This window comes from Silene latifolia, chromosome 9 (assembly GCF_048544455.1).
Source record: "Silene latifolia isolate original U9 population chromosome 9, ASM4854445v1, whole genome shotgun sequence".
NCBI lineage: Eukaryota > Viridiplantae > Streptophyta > Magnoliopsida > Caryophyllales > Caryophyllaceae > Silene > Silene latifolia.
This window is the reverse complement of record NC_133534.1, coordinates 144,454,260-144,463,855: the sequence shown is the minus strand read 5'-3', so window position 1 is coordinate 144,463,855 and position 9,596 is coordinate 144,454,260. Positions and strand designations below refer to the sequence as shown.

The 9,596-nt window shown below is 31.3% G+C and overlaps 2 long non-coding RNA genes across 2 annotated transcripts; both read right to left on the bottom strand.

Annotated features, from left to right (window-relative positions):
- Window positions 1-1,622: 1,622 nt before the first annotated feature.
- LOC141600124 (uncharacterized) lies at window positions 1,623-6,272 on the bottom strand. Its single transcript, XR_012524176.1, has 4 exons — window positions 6,066-6,272; window positions 2,869-3,152; window positions 2,248-2,341; window positions 1,623-2,006 (listed from the first exon to the last, which is right to left on the bottom strand). It is a non-coding gene; the product is annotated as an uncharacterized LOC141600124 (long non-coding RNA).
- A 347-nt stretch (window positions 6,273-6,619) lies between these two features.
- LOC141600123 (uncharacterized) lies at window positions 6,620-8,567 on the bottom strand. The gene is made up of 3 exons (XR_012524175.1): window positions 8,445-8,567; window positions 7,477-7,527; window positions 6,620-6,886 (listed from the first exon to the last, which is right to left on the bottom strand). It is a non-coding gene; the product is annotated as an uncharacterized LOC141600123 (long non-coding RNA).
- Window positions 8,568-9,596: the final 1,029 nt, after the last annotated feature.

Below are 9,596 nucleotides of genomic sequence, written 5' to 3'. Positions count from 1 at the left end.
TAATTTTGTGAACACATATTGCTATTCATGTTAAAAATAAAAGATGAGCACAATGGCCAATTAATTTAGGGAAATTGAATTGATACCCATCAACCCAAACAATGGGTGGCTTCTCTTCGTAGGAAATCCTGCAAAGATCAAGTTGAGAATGCTTTTGTTAGTGACAAAATAAGACGAAGCTTGTTATTAGAAAATATACTTTATAGGCATAACCGCATAGACATAAACAAATAGGTACATAGAAAAATAAACATAATCAAACATATAAATCAAGTACAGGTATTATTAAAAAAAATAGATGATTAACAAATAAAATTTCATGTGTGGTGAATGAGGGGAATGGTGAATGTTGTAGTTTATATAGTTAAATACTACGTGAATTAGTTGTGACTTGTGTCAAATATAAACCCTTTTATAAGTTAAAGTCCTATTAGCTTCTAATAATCAAAATAAAATAAATTTTAAGGGAAGAGATATATTGACTCTTTGGAGATTTATCTTATGTAGGATTCAAAAATAAAACTCAATCTTTTTTGTAATTTACTATATCTCTTATTTGATTAGCTCAAAATAATTATCTTCAGCTGAGTTTATTATTAAAAAATAAAAATCGTGTTTTAAAAAAGTTGGAGTCTCTAGAATTGCCTGAAAAAAGCCTCTTTTATATATATACTAGATTTAATGCCCGTGCGATGCACGGGCCTATTTGTAATATCATATGATTTTTGAATCTATAATAATCGCGGTACCTATAAACCTAGGAAAATTCGTAGATTAGTATTAGAATATATTAAATTGCAACTGATTGTTTTACTAAACTAAAGTTCAAATTCATATCATAATTTCATACGAATTTAAACCATAACATGCAACATATATTAAATTGCAACTGATTGTTTTACTTAACTAAAGTTCAAATTCATATTATAATTTCATACGAATTTAAACCATAACATGCAACATATACTAAATTGCAACTCATTATTTTCTTAACCTAAAGTTCAAATTTATATTTTAGTTTTATATTAAGTACGGAGTATTAACTAAAATATGTCATGGGCTCTTGGCAACCCCCCCCCCCCCCCAAAAAAAAGCTCATTCATATTGTAATTTCACAAAAGTTGATTTTTCTATAATCTGACAACAATCATGTTTGATACTCCGTATTAATCAACTTTACTTGACCACTAACGTAGTCATTATTTCACAAAAATTCTCTTTAATGGCTAATTGGTTACTAAATGATACTCCCTCCGTCCACCTTCCAGTTATTTGTTTAACTTTTCTATTTTGGATGTCTCAGTCAATTGTTTTCTTTCCTATTTTGGGTGTCTCAGTCAATTATTTTAATTCCTATTTTGGGTGTTTTAGTCAATTGTTTCTTTCTATTTTAATAATGCTTTTAGAGGGTAATGATCCTCCACCCTCAATTTGTCCGACTTATCATCCAATAATTGGCACTCTCCTACAAATGATCAGGACGGTGGAAGTACATAAAAACACTTAAATTACTGAAACAGTCTATGATTCTTGGAGTATCTCTCGTTACTTTCGCAAATAGTAAAATAACAGACTTGTCATTTAATAATTGGTCCTCTCATACAAATGATCACGATAAGAAGTATATAAAAACACTTGAATTACTGAAAATAGTATGTGATTCTTGGAGTATCTCTCGTTACTTTTACAAATAGTAAAATAACTAATATCTATACTCCGCAAGTGCATGAGATCAACAATTAGAATTTTGATCATACATCTTTTACGTGATCTTCAAACATGACTCCAAACATAGCTAGTACCATAGCGGTAAACAGAATTACCATGAATCCATGATGATCGTTATTAGTTGAGTTGTTCTAAAGGAAACTAAAGTAATTATTGTGTTAGTAATAGCAAGTTGTATCTAATACGTTAATTAAGCAAATACGGAGTAGCTTATTTCTCGCTCCTCGTCACGAGCCCATGACCATGTTAGAGGAACACAAGCATGACTCGTACATAATCTGGAAAAACACCCAAATAAAATAGCGTATAAGTTATAGGAAGATTATAAAAAAATCAATTTATAAAAAAACTTATGCATGCTTTTTTTAGAAAACATTTCAGTAGAAACAAGATCAGAAGATATATTAAGGATCGTCTCAAATTAAAACTAACAATATAAAAATTGTATATCTACGTACTAATAAGCTCAGTATCATATTCAATTTATATATTCAAATAAAGAGAATATAAAATATTTACCACTTTTTCCATTGAATACACTGAGAAATTTGCATATTGTATTCCATGCACCAAGCGTTCAATTTCGAGCCATCATGCGTTATCTGTTCGCTTCCTGTGAAACCAAATGCAAATATATGATTAGCCAAGCTCCTCATAAATTATAGTAAAGGATGAATTATATAAAAATAGCAGACAATATAAGAAAAGCTGAAAAAAAAATCTCAGGTTTGGCGTAAATTACCGAATTATGGTTACTTATATAGGCTTACAAATATTTTGAGTTTGTCTCCCATTGATAATCAAATACACTTCCTAATAGCTGGAAAAGATATACTCCATCTTTTACAAAACTCATGTGTTTATCCTCCGTATATGACTACGGCTAAACTTCTACATGGAATCAAATTTTCGTTGATTTATCATTGTGATATTTTTGTAATTATTTAATTATTTTTTGCCTGTAAGTATTTTATTAATGTTGGAAACTCTATAAACGCTCGAAAAAAGCTTCCTTTAATAATATAGATAGATATTGATTTACTCACTCAGAAGTAAAGCTACAATAAACTCCTTCCTTCTCTTGCTGCCTCAAACAACCATCAAAAAGCAAAGTCGTAACTAAAGAAGGGATAAACTTACAAGTTTCCATGGCAGCTTCAAGGGTTTCTCTTCTATCAACGCTGAGGAGAAGTCTGACATATATCTTCTTCCTAGTTAATCCATTAGAAATGTTATTCATACAAGTTGCGTTCCGCTTCTCCAATTCAATGTCAGCAAAAGCCAAGTTTATATCAACAGCACAAAAGCTTCTCCAATTCTATGTCAGCAAAAGCCAAGTCTATATCAACAGCACAAACTCTTCCTAGACCCTTAATGACAGCTTCAGCGTAAGAACGATTCGTCATTCCTTACACTTCATTCCTCTGCACTCCAATTTAAAAAAACAACTCTCTTACCAAAGTTGTAATTTTACTACTAGTTTTAAACCCGTGCAAAAAAAATGCACGGGTCGAAAACGCACGGCTTAAACCCGTGTAACAAAAAAATGCAGTGGTTGAAAACGCACGACTTAAACCTCATTTTATCATAAGATGATTATTTTGCCAAAAACTTTACATAACAACAATAAATTTTAACCCTCTATTTCAACTTTCCTACTCATAATCTCACCCAATCACATAAAAAAAACACAATAAAAATAATCAATAAAAATAATAATATAACCAATAAAAAGCAACTATTCTCATTGTAACTCTCATCATATTTGGATGAGTTTCACAAAAAATCATCAGATAAAAACTTTTTGTTGTTGTGGGAGGATGAGAGTGAAAATATCAACTTTAGAAGGGGATCTCTTTGTTGTTGTGGATGGTCTAAAACCAGCGTGATTATGTTCAATGTTGTTACAATATAAAAAGTCTACAATTGGAAAATCGACATATAATTTATGTTATTAATCACTGCCACTGATTCGATTCAAATTATATTAAAAAGTGTACGATTATTGAGATTGATAATGGAGGACAATTGTCTGTACATGCAGCTAAAAGTATACCGTTTCTAAACAATGTGGTTGTTAGATTAATAATTTAAAACATATATTTCAAAACATTATACACGCACATTTAAGTGTTAATGTCATGTGTGGTGAAATTTTAGTACTAATATATACTTCCTTCATTTTCATATGATGTACTCATTTTATTAAAATGCTCACTCATATATTCAACAAATGGGTATATCGTATAAAAACGAAGAAAGTATTAGACATGGGATTACATATAATCAAAATATATCGTCATAATATGAATCGGGTTACATAACTTATATTATCGAATTTTCATGAATGCTCAATACATGGGCCATTGCCCATTGGGCCGAGCAAACATTGGTTTCATAATTCAAAAATATAAAAAAATGCAAGCACCCGACCCATAACATAACACAATTAACAACATTACCCATTTTCCCATATAAATAATCCATCAACAAACCCTACCCCTCCATTTTATAAAAACTCTCGTCTGACCTCCCTCCCTCCCTTCTCATTTGAGTTTTCTAATTGACAACACTACCGCCGACACGGAATCTCCTCTTATTTCATTCATAATAAACTCAAATCATCCTCTTCTCTAATTTATAATCTCGTCTAACCTCGCTCCCTGTTATCAGCATTTAACTCTCCTAAATCTTCAATCTCCATCACCATCCCATGCGAGATTTGTGCCTCTCACAATCCTAGCTTCGTTTCTTAGTTAGATCCTCATCAAAGATGGCACCATTGATTGATATCTTTTAGAGGTCTGATTTCTTTGATTTTTTTTACTCGCATGCAGCATAATTATCACAATTCGTGTTTAATTATTTTAAACTTGTTAAATTATTTTTACACTTCTTAAATTACTTTTTTCGTTTTTATTCGTTTAGTTCGATTATTTTTAATTCTCTATAAATTTTTAAGTAAATATCATTTACCTGATTATTATTTATTTTTTAAAAGTTTATTTTTTTTTATAAAATTATTAGTGAATTATTAGTTAATACCATAGATCTCTTAATTTTAAATTTTACATATTTTTTTATTATGTTTATAATAGTAATTTCACATATCTGGTGACTTTATTTTTATTTCTATAAAATTATTTCCTGATTTAAAATTTGGTGATTTTTTTATATATGTATCGTAGATATTGTGAAAATTGTTGCTTATTTTTATAAACTATGAATAAGAATATTCATAAATCTGATGAGTTTTGTTGTTTTTTATTAAAATGTTGTAAATGTACAAATTTTATTATAAATATTTGTATAAAACTAAATATTTGTATATTAAGATATGTATTTTTGTGTTCTACATTTTGGAATGGATACCTTATAGGGAGAAGGTGAGGAAGAAGCTTGAAGTTAAATTCTGGAATACACATGAGTTTGATGAGGAATTTGTAATTTGATGTTTTGAAATGATTATTTGTAACATTTTGTAATTTTTGGATGTGCATAATGTATTAGGAATTTGTAATTTTTGGATGTTCATATTGTATTATAATGTATGGTTTTATGTTAAATCGCTAATTAAATAAGAGCAAGAGTTGAGATGTTAAATATCATATATTATAATAATATCATATAATATCACCATATCATATAATATAATACACCATATAATATAACTTTCAATTAAAAGTATAGAGTATATTAAAAAATAAGAAAGAGTATAATTAATTGTGTTGAAGAACATGGGTGAGTAATTTCAGGGAATTTTTTTTTTGCAATGGACCCCAGCTACAAAATTGAGAACCAATCACAATCTTTTAAAAAACCTAGCTTTTATACTATGTAGATTTTAACTTAATTTCATCCGCCAAAGTTTAAACTTTTAATTTTAAACTCTAATTTAGACCCTTTGGGGTAGTTCTTAATTCCAAATACACAACATTCTCAGCAACAAAGTCTTCAACTACCTAATAAACCAAGCATACATCATCAAAAGACCAAGACACAAGTTTATTTTCAGTAGGACTTGAGATGCACGCACCTCTCAAATCCTACCCAAATATTACGACAAAATCGTCTTATCCAAGTTTTAACTTTGACAAAATACGCATGTTCACTGTAAATCATGGTATAACACTTTAGCAAGTTCACTGTAAATCACAGTATAACACTTAATTAAGCAGATCCCAAATAAATTAGTCTTAAAAATATAGTTACCATTGTATAGTAACAAAATATTGCTCCTACCAATCATTTATTTACCTTTTTATAACGAGTATTTTAATTAAAGGTAAACAAATGATCGAGAAAGAGGAGTAAAAGGAATCAAGAAAGAATTTTACTGTAAAGTGGAATCTTTGACAGATCCATTTAAGTGGGAATGGAGCTCCACTTTTGGCATAAACCCAGCACTCCATATCCATCTTCTATCACTGAACCTACACTGGCTTCAAGCTTCCAAAAAAAGGGACTTCATTTTCTACTCTTTCGGTCCGATCATTTGTTTACAATTGATAATAGGAAACTTATTGGGACGCAGGAAGCGTATCCTGTTAATTTGTCAAAAATGTCAACATGAAACTTTTTGGGCGATGGACCATGTGGGTTAGTCCAAATTTTAGGAGTGATTAACCCCGTCTCGTATTTAATTAAGTTCTTAAATAAATGAATGAGATGGAGGGAGTCATGAGTGCTTATAAATGTTAAAATTTCATTTTTATACATGATTTTTAATGGCTAACACCTTTACGATTTCAGAAATAAAAGCAAATCACACGATAAAAAGCCTCGTAAGTATAAGCATATACTAGTATGACATCAAAGAATTAGAAAATGAATAAATTATGAGGGAACACGAAAAACAACACATCCTAACAACATTAACTCTAAACAACCATTAATGTCAATAATTAGCACATTTTCTTTTAACGATATCAACTAAGATAGTTAGTGATTTAGGATAAAATCATTCAACAACTACTAGGTTATCATTTTTAATCCACAAATCAAATCGAGCATAACTGAAACAAACAAGAATAAACTAAAGAACGTCAAGTTAAATTCAAAATGATAAAAACTGGTGTATGTATACTAGCTAAACTCCGACCTCTTCATCAGTCAAAATTAGCTCATTGCTTGCATCTTCCATATTTTCACATTTTTCCTGCAGAAAGATGATCAATAAGCATTAGAGGGAAGTGAGGAACATAATTTGTGAACTCATAAAAGTCACACACTTGAGTCTATAGCATGTTGTTTTGCTATTTGTAACAGGGCACTATATACCTCAACTGGCAGAACTCAACTTGGACAAAATAAGGGTCAGACCAACTATACATAAATCAACCTCAATTAGTCTTGCTGAAGACGGGTCGGAGCAAGTGACGGATAATGCCACTCACAAAACGGATAGGGGGACAAGGTGGGGGCACCCCATGTGCTTCCCTCTCTCTCTATTTGGGTCATTAGTGAGGGAAAATGGTATCCGTCACTCCAAAGTGACGGATACGTGCCGTCACAAATGAGATTTTGTGAATCAACCTAGGCTTCATAATACGTAATCTCCATTGCAGATCATAAATCTCATATAAAAAGATTAAACGCGCTAGTACATGTTAATCCAAGGTACTTTATAGTATGGTAATTAAAAAAAACTGGTTCATGACGTATGATCACAGTCAAAGAGACACTATCAAACATTAGCAACAGACTACAAGACATCAAAAAAACACAAGGTAGCCATCAACAGCTCACCTACAATAAACATGAACCGCCACCTCTCCCTAGTTCATTGAACCTCGGCACCTGGAAACAGAAAGAATGATTCAGTAATTAGGGTGAGGACTTTTATAAACTAATATCTAAAAAAAATCCCAAGTAGAATTATCTGGCAGAGATGATTAAAACATGTCAATTCAATTAACAATAGTGAGAAAAGTAATGAGTCATCTTAACGTGACAGGGAAAATAGTTTGCAGCCTAATGAAATCAATGTCAAATAATACCAAAATATCTTCAATGATGAGTGCTTCAACTTGGTATACTACTGACTGACTGACTGACTAAGCCATATAGTGAAGGTTTTACGATAACAGTGAAGGTTTTTAAGATAAAAGTGAAGGTTTCTAAAATTTCTCATTACTGTATACAACAACGCTTTAACTAAAACTCGCAGTTTAATATGAACATGCCTGTTTTTCTCACCAAATTTCACAGCTCTATCTTAAAACATCGCCTTGAATTATAATTATATCCCAAATTAACAAGAAGGGTTCGTACCGATGGAATTAAAGCAATGAGTTTAATCGATCGATTTGGTACTGTGAATTCGAAAAACAGAGAAAATGCAGCAAAAACAACAGGAGAGAAAGAGAGGGACAGTCGGACAAATGGTGAGTGAAACCCTAGAAGGATACAAATCGCAAGCATGTTAAACGTATCTCCAAACCATATACGAGTATAAAATTTCAATCACATAAATCCACCCAAATCAGCGAAAAAAAAAACTAAAGCAACAAAATCAAACTCAAATCTCACGCAAAATTCACCAAAATCGAAGAAAATAAACCTAAAACAACGAATTCTCAAGCCTCCAGATTATAATTTTAATCACCTAAACCAGGTCATATCTAGAAAATATTAAATTAAATTAATAACCTAAATGTAACATGATTAAACTCAAATCAAGATTCGCGAAATTGAACGAAAAATTAAAATTAAACCTGAGAATCAGAGGATCGAGATGATGTAGAGAAGCGATTGGAATGGTATAGGGAACAAGATTCGAGAGAGGCGGCGATTCAACGATGATTAGAATGAGGAGGGTTTCTCTCAGCCATTTCCTTTCGGTGGTCCAGATCGTATTTTGGCATCATCGAACGGCTTAAAATTAATGGGTAAAAATAAAGGGATAATGAGGTTTGGTGGGAAAAATATTATTAAATGAATTTAACAGAGAAAATGGAGAGGATTCATTTTGGATTAGAATTGAGGGAGATGAACATCAGTATGACAATTGAATTGAAAATGTAAATTAATTAGGTTTTGATTAGGGTGTGACGGTTTTATTTTTCGGGGGAGCGCAAAATGAAATTTTTTTAGGTTAGTGTTTGATATCAGCGAGGGAGATTGAAAGTTGCTGTTTTTTTTAAGGGTAATGATACATACAACCCACTGGGTTGTATTTAAGAAACCAAAAGAGGAAATAAATTCTTAAAATATGCATTAATTGTATTGGTTAATGTGTAATTTAGTTCTTAATTCCTAAATTAATACCCAAATTAGAAGGTATTTAATGCTTAAATAGAACCCAGTGGGTTGTATTTAGCATTACCCTTTTTTTAATTAACTAGCTTAATGTATTGAAAATTGTAAAGTAATTCGATAATTTACTGCGGTAAAAGCTTTATTGGAAAAGTGCAAATACATAACCACGTTCGGATATAAACTGTACATATATTTACATAGACTGGTAATAACATAGTCGTGCATGGCAAGCCGTAGTACAAGTATTCACATAGTTATTGTGATCACGCTAATGTGCTTACAAAGTAGCGATCACTGTACAAAAGGAACTTCTAGTAGGGTAGTAAAGCCACGTAACACCACATTTCTGCGTCCTGCTGATGGGAATAGCTGACCCAAAATTTTCCCACCATTATTCGTGTGTAATGGCTCAGAAAGAGCTATCACATAGTATCATAATCTGCGTAATGCTTCTACTGTTAGCGGCCAAAATATGACATTAGCTGATCGATTTTTGTTACTGGGTGCTTTGGTGCGCGGACTCTGTTTCGTCTAAATTGTCCTTTACATTTGTGATGACAAAGCGTCCTTTCTGTTTCCTTGATAGTTTGAGCCTGAAATAGTGTTCT